Genomic DNA, 6,560 nt, shown 5'->3' with positions numbered 1-6,560 from the left:
TCGATCAATCAACCGTTTGTACATGCCATGCAAGCTGTCTGCCCATCATCACTAATCCCTAAGGTGGCATGCAATGATCTTAACTCATATACCAAAGACAAAGGAGTAACGTAGACTTGCCATAGTCTTGCGACTTAAGGCATCGACCACAACATTAGCTTTCACGGTGATAGTCTATCAGACAATCATAGTCTTTTATCAACTCTAACCATCTCCTCTGTCTCAAATTCAATTCTTTCTGGGTGCCCAAATACTTCAAACTCTTATGATCTGTGTAAATGTAACACTTTTCCCCATACAAATAATGTCTCGGATCTTAGAGCAAACACAATGGTGCAAGCTCCAAATCATGTGTCGGATAATTCCTCTCATGCGGTTTTAGTGGCGTGATGCATAGGCAATAACATTTCGATCTTGCATCAACACACAACCTAACCCATTGTGAGAAGCATCGCTATAAAGCGTGTACTCTTTACGGAGTAGGTAAAGTTAGAATTGAGCTTGATCAAACATCTCTTCAATTCATCAAAACTCTGTGGCATTTATCCGTCCACTGAAATTTTACATCTTTTCTAAGCGGCTTGGTCAATGGAGATGCCAACATGGAAAATCCTTCACAAATCTACGGTAGTATCGGCTAAACCAGAAAACTACGAATCTCTATGACATTTACGGGTGGCCTCCAATTGGGGCGACTTTAATCTTACTTGGATCTACCTTAATGCCCTCTTACGATACTACATGCCCCAAAAAGATATTTCTTTCAGCCAAAATTCACACTTGACAATTTGGCATATAGTTGTTTCTCTCTCAAAGTCTGCGGTACAATCGAGATGTCTATCATGCTCTTCTGCATTCCTCGAATAGACCAATATATCATCTATGAATACCACAACAAAGCGGTGAGGTATGGTGCGAAAATAGTGTTCATCGGATCCATAAAAGCGTAGGAGCATTAGTTAACCGAATGGCATGACCAAGAACTCATAATGGCCATAGCGGGTTACGAAAGGCGATTTTAGAAATACTTTGCTCTTGTACTTTCAGCTGATAATAACCTGATCTTAGGTCAATTTTGGAGAACACAGCTGCACCCCTCAACTGATCAAACAAGTCATCAATGCGGGGTAATGGATATCTATTCTTTATTGTCACCTTATTCAACTGCCGATAATCAATGCATAACCTGAGAGTGCCATCCTTCTTCTTTACAAACAATACTGGCGCTCCCCAAGGTGACACACTAGGGCGGATAAAGCCCTTGTCAAGCAACTCTTGCAACTGCACTTTCAACTCTTTCAATTTTGCAGGTGTCATTCTATATGGCGTTATGGAGATTGGGTCCACACCAGGCATAACATCAATTTCAAACTGCACCTCTCTTTCTGGAGGTAATCCTGGCAATTTATCAGGAAATACATCCGGAAAGTCACATACCGTAGGGATGTCCCTTAGTCTTTGGACTCCCCACACAGGTGTCTATCACATGTGCCAAGTATGCTTCACACCCCTTTTTAATCATCCTTACGGCTAGTGCGGCCGAAATGATGTTTGATGGCGATAAATGCCTCTCCGTGTATTACCACATCACCGTACAAAGGGAGACCAAAAGTAGTATCTTGATCTCTGATCAATCATAGCATGATGCACAGCTAACCAATCCATGCCCAAGATGATATCATACTCTCTAAAGGGCATTTCAATCAAGTCGACAGGAAAACATGTCCTTGGATCACCAAAGGGCAGTCTCTATAGATCTGTTGACCGGACCTCTTGTCCTAACGGACTAGTTACTAGCACTTCAAAACCCATTTGCACACATGGAGCGGCAAGTGAACAAACTATGCTAGCACTAACATATGAATGGGTTGAACCGGATCAAACAATACAAATACTTCTTGATCGGAGATAGAGAATGTACCGGCTACCACATCGAAGTCTCGACCTCTTCTCATTGTTTCATTGCGTAGATTCTGGTTGAAGCACTTCCTTGTCTGGCCCGACCAATTGTGCCACTTTGCTGAGCGGTGCCTCTACCTCTGCCTCTTCCTGCCTTGGCCCATTTGTGAACCTGCGGGAGCGGGACTGCGAATAGATCCTCGGCGTAGTAGGAGGCTGGACCATATCTCGGAGCACTAGTGCAGTCTCTTGCTAAATGACCCTTGCCTCCTTGATTAAAGCAGGCTCAGGTGGCCCAATAACACTCCCCATGAATCTTGCCACAAGTCTCACGGGCGGGTAGGCTGTGAACCTGGCAGTGCTGGCGGACCTAGGGGTCTCTGTCAGGAAAATCTGCCTCTACTAAATCTTCCACCCGACCCCTGCTGGGTCCACTAAACTTCTTTCTCTTTCGGAGTAGCACGAACTCAGTTCAATGATTTTCCCCCTTGTCTTTTACGATTTCTCTTGTGAACCCTTCCTCACGCCCCTTACGATTCTATCCTTTCTAATTCCAAGGCTTGTGAGATCAATTGAGAAAAATTCGATGTCTGAAACCCACAACTTGCATTCTCGGACTCTGTCTTAGCCGGACTCAAACCTCTTGCATCTGTCTGCAGGGGTGGAGACTAAACTTCCAACATAGTGGCTTAGCCTTGAGAAATCTCTTTCATACTACTCTGATTCGGTTCCCTTGTTTCAAACTCAAAAATTCTTGCGATTCGATCAACATATGCATGCAGGATGTATTTACATGCGAACTCTCGATGAAGTCATCCAGTCGACCTTGGTGGTTCAGCCAAGGCGTGGGGATGGTCTTCCACCAATCATCGCATCCCCTTGCGATGGCGACCGCAGAATATTCCAACTTCAGCTCATCTTGTGATGCAGTTTCTTAAACACTCTGTCCATTCTTTCAAGCCATTGCTCTGCCTCTAAAGGGTCCACTTTGTACCCTTAAATTCTGACCCCATACTTTAGCAATTTATCAAAGTATGCATTTGGAGGCGGTGGTTGTGCCGCAGTGGTTGGGGTGGAGCTTGGCGAGCATACCCGACCATTTGTTGAAACATTGCCGCTATCTCTGGCATGCGAGCGTGCGAGAATTTGCGGCATTTATGGGGTCTTTCTTGACCCGACATTCGGTAAAGTGGGGCTTCCCCTTGTGCCTCGGCTTCAGCAATTGCTCAATGGCGATCCCCTTCTTCCATTTCAGTCTGAAGTTAGGGTATCTCCTGAACAAGTAACACAAGGATATTTCCCTCCATTAGTTCATATTCATGATGTAATGCACTGTATGTAACAAATATGGACATTGAGCAGTTGTACTTAACAAAGAAAAGACACAAATTCACAATTTAAAACATAATTCAAAAACTTGCTCTGATACCACTAAAACATGTCACACCTTACCCCTCTGTAAGGCATAACATGATCCCGTAGAATACCTAATGAACTACCGAACTTCACCTACCGATAACTCATTAAGTACCCTACAAGGGATTTTAAAACAATTTTCTTATCTTTGACAAGTGGTGAGCATTTCAAATAAGTATTTAAAACATTTAGTTGAAATTAAAACTAATTAATATTTTTGGCCATTTTAGTTTTCCGCAAATTTTATAAAAATTTTGTGAGTTTCCTCTGTATTTTGAGAAAACCGTTCTTCAAATACCTGAAATAAAAGCACTTCCAATAATTATCTAACCATTGCTTCAAACTCATACTCAATCTCAACCAATTTCTCAAAATTCACAAGTTCCAAAATTCTCAAAATACTGTCCATCAATATCATTTATTCATATTCCATTCAAGATAAACAATTTATATATTCATCATACTAAAATTTACATTCAAAAAGTCCAAATTAAAATTTATTACAACTTTTATACAAAATTTGTAAAATCAGCTCAAGACACATGTACATGTCCATACATTTATGTGCAATATATACATCAAAAGAAATATTCTGATTAGGGTATAAATTATACCCGAAGACTTCAAGCTAATGACTTCACACACCTCAGCAGCTCAGTCTGCTGCTCCTCTAATCTCTGTATCTGCGACAGCAATAAAAGCTATCGCTGAGTACTAAGACTCAGTGGTGCACAATATACTAAAATAATCTTTGTGCAAAACTTAAAGCACATTCATTCAAAAATTTGACTAAACATGAAAATTAAATACAATCATGCATTGTAAGATTTTACATGTAAACCAAGTTTATTTCAAAGTATCAAAACACATTTCACAAAACCCACAGTTAAATCACGCCATTCGAAACAAATAGAATCTCAATAGCCAGAGGCTAAAGAGAAATCACATGAATCTCAATAGCCAGAGGCTAAAGAGAAATCATATCACAAGGCTAGCTAGCTCAAATATATGGATATCCATTCACATCCTCTTCTACTGGCACACCTCAACACTTCTCCAGAGAAGGAATCAAAATTCGAAATTAATTACCCCCACTAGTCTTGCTAGTGAGGTGTTCAAATATATGGTCATGATACTGTGGTTTTAAAACTTATCTTAACAATTTGCTAAACATTGTCATTTCAAATATACACAATAAATTTCACAATTTGAATCAAAACATCATAAGTAAGGTCACAATACTTTCAGCAATTCAAAGCAACAATAAAATGCATATTTCATTCATTTAATCAATGAATTTTTTTAAAGCATAGTAATATTGTGCACAAACCTCAAACGAGTCGTCCTTTAGCCTCGACTCGGTTCCTCGGGTTCCTTCCCGATATTCTTTTCAACTGAAACACACAATTTTACAATGTTTCAGTACTAGAACTTAAAATAAATTCAAAATAAACTTAGCTTCACATTTACCTAACTCTAACGTGTTAAATTTGACGTTCTCGAAATTTTGTGTTTCGGGTTACTATTCACTGCACTATTCAAGTCAAATTATTGACTTTCTAAGGCTTAATAGGTATGGGAACTCCAACTTCACCCACATACCACATTTTGGTCACCAAACTTGTTGGTTTTGGTCATTTGTTTAAAGTTTAGGTCATTTTGGCAAAATTGTCAATTTTCGGTTTTGGTTTTCCGAAGTTGCACTATTCCATTGGTCGATCTACTGTTGGAATTTGACAAAACTTCCTTCATAGAAAATGTTCCTTATTGTCTTAAGTGTATTCTCATTTTTGGATCACCTCAATCGGAGTTTTGTAGCTCAAGTTATGGCCAAAATAAGTTTACTGTTCACGTGCACTGTTCATACTGCAATTTAGGTGCTGGCAGGTTTTTGGTCTAACTTTGGTCAATTATTTGATCAAGTTAAGTTCATAATTTGGTTTCACTTTCTTCATATGAAATGTTGTACTATGTCTTAGGTTTCCATCGGTTCAAGAATCGCCTAAATCCGAGTTTTCTAGAGAGAGTTATAGCTATCCAAACTTTGCTGCTCAACTAAAAATCTGCAGAATTTCAGTACAGAAATTTTAACTTTGCTCAATGATTTGAATGAGTTAATGGCCTAATTTGGGTTGGTGTTCTTCATGAAAGTTTTAGGTCTATATCATATCTAATTGCTGGTAAAATTTCAGGTCAATTTGACCTACCTAGCTCGAGTTATGACCAAATGAACAGTTACTGTTCATTTGGTCAGTTTAGTGCAGATGGCAGCCTGCTATCAACTCACTTTGGTCAATTGTTTCACCAAGTTTTGGTCAGTTTTTGGCAATGGTTCCTTAATGAAAATTGTGCTCTTTTATGTCTATTTTCATCTCCAATTGGTGGCATATCCATTAGGCTTGTAAAATTTGAGTTTTGGTCCTTCAAAGTGGGTTTGGTCATGCTGCCAGCAGCATGACCATTGGACCTCCGAATTTAACTTAGTTTCCTATCATTCCCACACAAGTTATTTGGTCATAATTGACCATTATTTCACTTCACAATAGGTCCAACATGCCATTTATATATTTCTCCAAATTTTGGTTCACAAACCCTAGCCTACAAACCCTAATCTTACTAACTCTTGCATTTAACCACAAGTAGTGCACTTAGTCCTAACCATTCAACTAATCAAAGCTTTTAAACTCATTTTAATGCATCAAACCATTCAATTTCATACTCCACTCAACTAGGCTGAATTTCAGTTTGGTCCTTCTCCCATGTTTTTATTTCATTTCATAAATCCTAAGCTCATGTCAACCATTGCATATGCATTTAAAGAAGTAAAATAACAAGTTAACACACTAACCTTTCTTAAATCTTCAAAACCCTAACTTTTGCTCTTCTTTTTCCTTGTAATCTCCTTCTTAGTAGTAATAACAAGCTTTAGTAGGGTATTTTAGGGGAGTTATGAGAATTGAGTGGAAGAATTAAAGCTTGTATGCAAGCTTTAATGGTGGCTTTTCATGGAAATGAGAGGGAGAGAGAGAGCTACGGGAAAGAGGAAAAAAGAAGAAGAAGAAGTAAAAAATGGGCTTTTCAATTTTGTTTTTAGTCTTTAATTTGACTTAGTCAATTAGTTAATTAAATTAAAATTAATTATGAGGTCATAGTTACATCATCATGATGATGTCATCAACTTTTCAACTTTTTCATTTTCTCTTCTTTTTTTTTTTAATTTTTCTATTAGTTCTTTAATTTAATTC

General features: G+C 38.6%; 1 long non-coding RNA gene across 1 annotated transcript; it reads right to left on the bottom strand.

Moving 5' to 3' along the window:
• Positions 1-3,911: 3,911 nt before the first annotated feature.
• Positions 3,912-6,322, bottom strand: LOC131170533 (uncharacterized). The gene is made up of 3 exons (XR_009141320.1): positions 6,164-6,322; positions 4,646-4,709; positions 3,912-3,998 (listed from the first exon to the last, which is right to left on the bottom strand). It is a non-coding gene; the product is annotated as an uncharacterized LOC131170533 (long non-coding RNA).
• Positions 6,323-6,560: the final 238 nt, after the last annotated feature.

This window comes from Hevea brasiliensis, chromosome 2 (genome assembly GCF_030052815.1).
Source record: "Hevea brasiliensis isolate MT/VB/25A 57/8 chromosome 2, ASM3005281v1, whole genome shotgun sequence".
Lineage (NCBI taxonomy): Eukaryota > Viridiplantae > Streptophyta > Magnoliopsida > Malpighiales > Euphorbiaceae > Hevea > Hevea brasiliensis.
This window is presented reverse-complemented; position numbering and strand designations above follow the sequence as displayed.